A 9,411-nucleotide genomic window follows, 5' to 3' on the forward strand; every position below is an offset into this window, starting at 1 on the left:
CTGTGATGTAATCTGCAGCAAAAAACTGTCTATATAATCAACCACTGTTGCCAATAAAATTTTGAGCAGTCCAGCGCCCTGAAAGAAGGGACAAAGAGGCTGTCTCCGTAATTGTACAATTGTACATTCGCCGACGCCTTGTCCCTCTCCAATCGGGATGTATACTCCCTGGCCGCCAGAGCTGGCCTCTGGCAACATCCCAGCCTCAACTAGTCTTTTTCCCCTGAACCATCAATATCAATCTATAAGAAAAAAGCTCTTTGCTAAAATAACCTTAAAGACACAGAATATGATGATGTCAAATTAAATAAGTATGACTGGAGTGGAAACAGTCTCTAAGCCAAAAATTTAATTTTAAATCCAAGTTTTGCCGTCTACTATGTGAACCTCAGAGAAAACATGAAGTCTAGAGATTGCATTTAGGTCCTCATTTAGAAAATGGTAAGAGCAATAGTGCTGATGAATATGATAAAAATACAAAAATAATTAACAGTAATTAACTCTATGCATTGGGTGTTACTATATGCCATTTCCACGTAGTATCACTTTGATTCCTCACACATATATAAATGCAGAACGGAATGATGATTATACTCAGTCTTCAGATAAGGAAACTCTTCATGCCCATCAACATATTTTAGTAAATGTTGGGGCTGAAATTCAAAACGAAGCAATCTAATTCTAGAGTGAGCTCATAGCTACTATTCTGTCTTTTTTATCTCCCTCACTGGGTTGTTATAAAAAAATAAAATAAAACATTGTATGTGAGGATACTTTGGAATCAGAAAATGCCTCTGTAGCTAATATTAGTATGTGCAGAAGACTGAAGAAATTGTAAGGGTTGTTCTCAAATTTCCTGTTTTTCTAATTTGCACTCTAAATGAAATTCGTTTTGTTGTTAGTTTTTACTCCTCATCTCATACGCACCCACAGAATATATTATTGTTTATAAAGATTTGGTTCTTCTCCCTGCAGGTGAAATATACGCCTCTGTCTTTTTGAATTCAGGAGTGCCCATGTGATTTGCTTTGGCAAGGAAATGCAAGCAGAAGTAATGTTTTACTTGGGGCTTCTCTGATTGTAAAACATGTATCAATATGATGTTTATGGGACAGATTGTAAAATGACTAATGAAAAGTATGCTTTTTGGTCAGAGAGGAACATGAGAAGTAAACTTGGCTACTGTAAGGCAATGAAACTTTTTAGCTCTTTTTCACTGCAGCATAACCTATTCTATCTCCACTGATACAACCAATAAGTTTCCTTACGCGCTCTGATTCACAAAGCAGTCTTTTATGACACTGTCTTTGTCTTACGATATAGGAGGTCAAGGGAACAATAAACCAGAAGATCAGAGGGCTAAGACGGAGAGATCCGATTGGAATAAACTAGTCCAATGGTTTCCAGACTTGAAGTAGAAAATAAAATTTCCAAAAAAGTGTAAAAACATTTTAATATAAAGTTATGGAATTTAGATTTATAAAAAAAAATCTATCACTAATACATTGTCAGTGTCCCTTGTAATGATCACTTGAAACCACTTACCTAAAAATCTCATCTTAGGTTACTGATACAGAAAACAAGGCCTAAGAACAAGATAAGCCAGCATTTCCATCAGACCACTCTAAAATGCAACCAAACTGCCATGACATCAGCAACAGGGTGGTATGAATTGTTCTTTTCTTCCTCCCCCTTTGACTTACAACTAAATAGACATCTATAACCAAACAAAAGTCCTCTTCATTTTATACCAGATCCTCTAGGAGATTGCTACCCACTTGTGCATTCAAAACAGGTGGACAGGACCCCAGCAGGGGTTGCAGAACAACGGGAGTGGATGAGTCTGCCCTCTCCCACTTGCTCCAAATGGGAGAAGGGGAACCAGCAGAGCACACAACTGAGTGGACACACATACGCGATAAGGAAATTTGTGGAGGTGCAGGCAGCCTTGTGGGAGAAGCCAGCATGTCACTGGAGCAGGACACAGAGAAGTCTGGGGGCAGAGGAGGGAGGGAGGAATTTGCTAAGGCAACCTCCTTCCCCACCGTGGCAGCAGAGGTAGCTGCCTGTCTGTAACAAGAGGAGAGAACAAAAGTGGTGAGGGAAAGACTGCCCAGGTACACATGAGCTATATCTAGAAGGTCTCATTTCTCTCCAGCAGTATCTGGAGTTCTGAGGAGGGACCTCCTTGACTGGGGGGATGAGAAGGAAAAGAAAGTGGGCAGACAAGAGTATCAAAGGGCACTGAAGGAACATGTTCCCTGCTCTCTGCTTCAGGGCTCTGGGGTTCCCGACTCTAGGATCTCCCTACCAGGCTATGGTACCCCCCAAAAGTCTCCCTTGCTAAGCCCACTCCCTCCCTGGACTCTGAAGCAAGCTTTTTTTCACACGTGCCCAAGAACAACCCCAAGAACCAGTTTCTACAGACTCTCAAAAATCGAGATATAGCGCCACCTTTGGGAAAACAAAAGAATATTTTCTAATTGTCAGGCTTGAGTTGCACCAGCAAAAATAAACAAATACTTATTGAAGAAAAGCATGTGCTATTTCAAATGCAAAAGCAGAGGCACATATTCCCAAACACAAGAAAAACCAAAGAAATAGGGTATCAAAAAAGAAAATAATCCTCTAGCAACTGAATTCAAAGGTACAGAATATTGAGATCTGACAAAGAATTCAAAGTAGCTATTATTAGAAATGCAGGAAGTGACAAGAAAACTCAGAAAGGCTGGCCAATGAACTCAGGAATAAAATTAATGGCCATAAGAGATTCTCTACCAAAGAAAATGATTTTTTTTTTGTAGAAACCAAACAGAAATTCTGGAACTGAGGAAAACAGGGAATGAAATGAAGAACTCATTGGATATGAGGCTATGAGGTAGAAGAAAGACTAAGTGATTGCGGGGATAGGAATTCAGAAAGGATTCAGTTAGAAAAGGGTAGAAAACAAATATATTTTCTTAAATGAAAAAACCCTATGAACCTTAAGAATGTGAACAGAAAAGCAAATATAAGAGTAAATGTTATATTAGCTGGAGATGAGGAGGAAAAGGGGGCAAGGAATTTATTTAAAAAATAATAGCTGAGGGAACTTTAAACCTGGGGAACAAATTGGACATACAAGTCCACCAAGCTTATAGAATTTCCTACTATCACAATGCAAAAAATAAGATCATTTCCAAGACACATTGTAATGAAACCGTCACAAATTTAATGGTAAAGAAAGAAAACTAAAATTGTCCAAGGAAAAAAAGAAAGTTATCTACAAAGAAACTCTACTAGGTTATCAGTAGATTTCTCATCAAAAGCTTTACAGAACAGGAGAGCATGAAATGACATATTCAAAGTGATAAAAGCTTAAAAATTGCCAGCTGAGAATGCTTTATCCAGCTAAGTTATCCTTCATATATATGGGAGAAATAAAGGCTTTCCCATACAAACAAAACCTGAAGCAGTTCACCACCGTTAGACATGACTTGCAAGGGTGCCAAAAAAGTTCCTCAAGTAGAAAAGCAAAGAAGCTAATTAACAACATAAAAACATGGGAAAGGACACAATACCCTGGTAAAGGTTAAAAATAGACAATCGCAAATAGAAAATTGTTACTCTGTATTAGAGTGGTGTGTTAACCACTTAATGCTAGTATAAAGTTAAAGGAGGAACACATTAAACAAAATTTCAGCTATTACGATTTGGTGATGAATTCACAGCATAGCAATAGGAAAATTGTAACATCAAAAATATAAAAGGAATAAAAGAGTAAAACCATTATAGTTGCAAAAGAAAAGTCGTTATCATGAAAAAAAAAGGACTATTTTATTCCTATGAGATGCTTTGTGTAGGCCTCATGGTAACCACAAGGCAAATATCTAGAACAGGATCAAAAACCATAAAAATGGGGTACTGAGACAATCGCTAGGGAAAAACCACTCATTTACAAAAATAGACAGAAAGAAACGGGGAAAAAATAAGATAAAAAATAAGAGGAAAGTAAATAATGAGAGTGATAAGTCCTTATACAGCAACAATCACTCTAAATGGAAAGAGATTGGATTCACCAATCAAGTGGCACAGAGTGAGTTTGGGGAAGGAAAAGAAAAAAGAAAAAAAAAAAAAAAAAACCCAAATATATGCTGCTGAGCAGAGACTTAGTTCAGGTCAAGAGGCATACGTATGCTCAAAGTGAAGGGACAGGAGATAGTCCAAGTGAGTGAAAACCAAAAAGAGCTGGGTTAGTCATACTTAGACAAAACAGACTTCGAGCCAAAAATGGCAGTAAGAGCCAAAGACGGTTAGTATATAATGGCCAAGGGGTTAATAGATCAAGAAGATATAAGCAATGGTAAATAGACAAACGCCCAAAAGCAGAGCTCTGAAATATAGTAAGCAAATACTAAAAGACCTGAAGCAAGAAATAGACCACAATACAATAGTACAGGATGTCAGTACACGACTGTCACCAATGGACAGTTCACACAGAAAACGCAACCAGAAAACACTGGATTGAACCACACTTTAGAACAAATGGATCTAAACAATAAAACAGTCCCCATCCAAGGAGCAGATTGTACATTCTTCCCAAGTAAGTGTACATGGAACAGTTTCCAGCATATATGATGTGACAGGAAATTGTAGCAAATTTAAGAAGATTAACATCATACAACTATCGTTTTTGACCACAATGGTAAGGAACTAGAAATCAACAAGAGGAAAGCTGTAAACTCTATGACTACATGGAAACTAATACAGTTCTGAACAACCAATGGGCTGAAGAAGAAATCAAAATGGAAATAAAAAATTAAATCAAAACAAATGAAAATGTATCCAAACTTATGCTATATGTCAAAAGTAGTTCTGGGAGGAAAGTCTTCAGTGATAAATACAGGAAGTAAGAAGCACAAAAAATTAAAACTAAAAAAATCAAAATTTACCTCTCAAGTAACTAGAAAAAAAGAACAAATTAAACCCAAAGTTAGCAGAAGAAAGGAAATACTAAATATCAGAGAGAAAATGAATGAAATAGAGACAAGAAAACTAAGAGCTGGTTCTTCCAAAAGATGCCTTCTTTCCTTCCTTCTTTCTTTTCTTTTTGTTCCCTTCCTTCCTTCCTTCCTTCCTTCCTTCCTTCTTTCTTTCTTTCTAAGGCTGCGTATGGGGCATATGGAAATTTCTGTGGCTGGAGGTCACATAGGAGCTGCAGCTGCTGGCCTACACCACAGCTTCACTGGATCTGACAGCAACACTGGATCTGAGCCGCATCTGAGACCTATACTGCAGCTTATGGCAATGCCACATCCTTGAGCCACTGAGGGAGGCCAGGTATCAAATCCGCATCCTCATGGACACGTATGTTGGGTTTTTAACCGGCTGAGCCACAACAAGAACTCCAAACCAATTTTTGAAGTGACACACCTTTAGTTAGACTAATAAGAAGGCTCAAATAAATAAACTTAGAACATAAAAGACATTAAAATTGCCACTATAGAAACATATAAACTCATTAACAAAGAATTATGAACAATTACATGACAACAAATTAGACAGAAATACAAACATCTCTAGAAACACACAACCTATCAAGACTGAATCAGGAAGAAATAGAAAATCAGAAAAGACCAATAACAATGTAAGAGATTGAATCAGAAATCAAAATCTCCCAACACAGAAAACCCCCGAACCAGACAGTGTCAGAGGTAAATTCAACCAAACATTTTCAGGAAAAATAATACCAATCCCTTCTTAAGCGCCTCCAGAAAACTGGAGAAGGGACTACTTCCAGACTCATTCCATGAGGCCTGCTTTACTCTGGTAACAAATCCAGATAAGGGCACCCGAAGAGAAGAAAACGACAGACCAATATCCCTGGTGAATGCAGATATAAAAATTCCCCAAACAATATTAGCCAACTGAATTCAAGAGCACATTAAAATATTTATACATCATGATCAGATGGGATTTATCCCTGGTATGCAAGAATGGTTCAACACACAAATCAATAAATACAATACAGCCCATTAGTAAAACGAAAGATAAATATCATAGAAACAGAAAACGCATTTGGCAAAAGACATCTTTTAGTAATAATAACAATAACAATAATAACAATAATAACAATAAAACCCTTCACAGACTGGGCATAAGGAACACACCTCAACATGAGAAAGGCCGTATTCGACAAACACAAAGCTAACATTATACTCAATGGAGAAAAATTGAACGCTTTTCCTCTGAGACCAGAAACAAGACAAAAATGTCCACTCTTATGCTCTTATTCGATACAGTTCTAGAAGTACTAGATAAGGCAATTAGGTAAGACAAAGAAATAAAAGGCATTCAACTCCAAGAAGCAAAATTGTAACTATCTGCACATGATGTGAGTGTGTATGATGAAAATCCCCACGACTCAACCAAACGTCCTGTGGGTACCAGCCAACAGTTTCACAGAAGTTGCAAAATACAAAATAAACATACAGAAATCAGTTGTATTTCTATACACCAATGGTGGACCATCTAAAAAAGAAAGAAACCTACCCTGCTAAAAATAACACCAAAAACAAAATATTTAGGGATAAATTTTAACCAAGAAAAGTACAGCTCTGTGCAAGAAAAACTATAAGACTGCAGAAAGAAATTGAAGACACAAACAAATGGAAAGACATTCTTCTAGGAGTTTTATGGTGATACCTGAGAGGTTCTACCTTTCAGTTATTAAATCCATCAAATAAATTGTTTGAGTGCTGTAAAACAGGGGTCCAATTGCATTCTTTTTCACGTGGGTATCCAGATTTCTCAGCACAATTTGTTGAAGAGACTACCCTTTCCCCATTGACTAGTATTGAACTCCTTATCAAAGATAACTTAACCATAAATATAAGGGTTTATTTCTAGGCTCTTTCTTCTGTTCCATTGGTCTATGCATACATTTTTATGCCAATACCATACTATTTTGATTACTGTAGTTTTAAGATTTAGTTTGAAATAAGGAATTCTGATGAAACCAACTTTGGCTTTCTCAAGATTGATTTTCATATTCAAGGTGTGTGTGTGAGTGTGATTCTACATGAATTTTAAGAATACATTTTTATCTCTGTGAAAAATGCCACTGGGAATTTGACAATGACTGCATTAAATGTGTAGATGACTTTGGGTGGCATGGACATTTTACACTATTGACTCTTCTACTTCAAGAATATAGGATATTATACTGCTTCTTTGTGTCTTCTTCAACTTCTCCCATCAATGTCCTCAGCTCCTTGGTTAAATTTATTCCGAAATACTGTTTTATTTTGATGCTGTGCAAATGGAATTTCTTTCTTAGTGTCTCTGATAGTTTGTTGTTAGTGTATGGAAACAAATTTATTTTTTCAGGTTCGTCTTTTATCCTGTAACTTTACTGATTTTTATGCCTCCTCACCGATTTTTGGTGGCATCCTTAAGATCTTCCATATATAAGAGCATGTCATTTGCAAGCAGGGAAAAAAAATCCTTCATCTCTGACCTTGATTCCTTTTTATGTCTTTGTCTTGCTTAACTGTTATGGCTAGAGCCTCCGATATTATGCTGAATAGAAATGAGGAAAATGGACATTCCTGTGTTTTCCTGAGTTTAGAGGAAAAACTTCCAGCTTTTCATCTTTGAGTAGGATGTTATCTGTGGGCTTGACATACATGACTTCTATAATGTTGAGGTATATTCCTTCTACACTTCATTTCCTGAGAGTTTCTCCCAAGAAGAGATGTGGAACGTTGTCAAATATAGGCATACCTCACTCCTTGTTTTGTTGTGCTCTTTATAACCTGAAGGTCTGGGCAACTTTGAATTGAGCAAGTCTATAGGGCATCACCGTTCCAATGGTATGTGCTCACTTGGTCTCTCTGCTACATTTAGGCAATTCTTGCAATACTTCAAAAATTTCCCAAACTTTAGGGCAGTCTGTGATCACTGATCTTTGACGCCACTACTGGAAAAAGATTATGACTCACTGAGAGCTTCTTTTCCCAATAAGGTCTTTTTAGTAACATATGCACATTTGAAAGCTATAATGCCATTGCATGCTTAACAGACTACAGTGCATTGTAAATTTAACCTTTAGAGGCACTAGAACACTGAAAAAAAAAAAAAACACACACACACAACATGTAACTTGCTTTATTGATGTCTACACATTTTTGCGGTGAACTGGAACTAAATCAGCAACATCTCTGAGATATGCTTGTACTTTTTATGCTTCAATAAGATTCCATTTATGACCTGAGATATCAGAGTAATCAGAAATTAATTAAACTGGGGAAGAATTGAAGAGAGAATGGGGAGGAAGGTCTCTATTGCTAGGCCTTCCTTTACAAATAAGTTTCCCCTCAAAAAAAAATTATATATATACACACATATTTCCTTTTCTTCTCTTTCATTATCTCAATTTATTTTACAAAGAATTTTTGACTTCATAAATAATATGTGCCAGACCCTGCCTGAGACAAAGGATTCAAAAAAGAGCAATAGAGAGAGTCCAACTGTATCATGGTGAGCACTAAAGATGCAAGTATTGAAGGTCATGGCAATAACAGGGAGACTTGACCTAATCCTAAGTGTCCTTGTCATCGTGGCCTTTGAACTAAGATTGAATGATGAATAGGAGTTAATTAAGAAAAGAACCTTCAAAGTTAGAAGAAGCAGAATTTCCTAGAGTTGAACTTGAGGAGATAAAGGAAACTTGGGCAGCTTGAGTAAATAAAAGTTAGTATGTATAGGGAAAGAGAGAAAAAAAAAAGTAAGAATGGAGTTAAAAAAAAGTAAGAAAATGATAGGTGATAGGACAAACAGATTGATGTATAGGCAGAAAAGTGGAGATTTTCTAAGTTTTGGTTTCTATTTTCTTAATCAAACATGAAAAACTAAACTGAGAGTGATAAGACCTAGACGAGCGTCTTCATAAATTCCACATTTTAAAGTCCAGGTGAAGGAGAATTAACAGTGAGAGTATCATGAGGAAAAAAAAAAAAAAAAGTGAAGTATACACACCGATATTACGGGGTTAAGAGGCGGAACAAAGAGCCATGCAATAGCATTAGGTTATAGCCATTAGAAAGGGAAAGTAAAGGAGAAAATAATGTAAAGTAGACGAGTCCTGTGAGCTCCATAAAATTAAGAATTACGGATTGCATTATTTTAGTGTCTTTTATTGTTTTACCTAATAAACCATGAAAGGGCCTATATATTGTGAAAAACACCCAGACCTTATACCTTTGTATGGGAATCATCATAAAAGCTGCTACCCCTACCCAAGGGTTAGAAACACCTTACGGAAGAAATACAGGCACACATGAGAGAGACACAGCTTGGCAGATTGTGTTCATGGCCAAAAAAATACTTGTCAGCATGCTTCTCTGAGTTCGTGGAAACTTTTTTGACAAA

Source organism: Sus scrofa, chromosome 4, assembly GCF_054392235.1.
Source record: "Sus scrofa isolate SSC_HxYL_T2T_F1_AM1 chromosome 4, Sscrofa_HxYL_maternal_Yorkshire_Landrace_v2.0, whole genome shotgun sequence".
NCBI lineage: Eukaryota > Metazoa > Chordata > Mammalia > Artiodactyla > Suidae > Sus > Sus scrofa.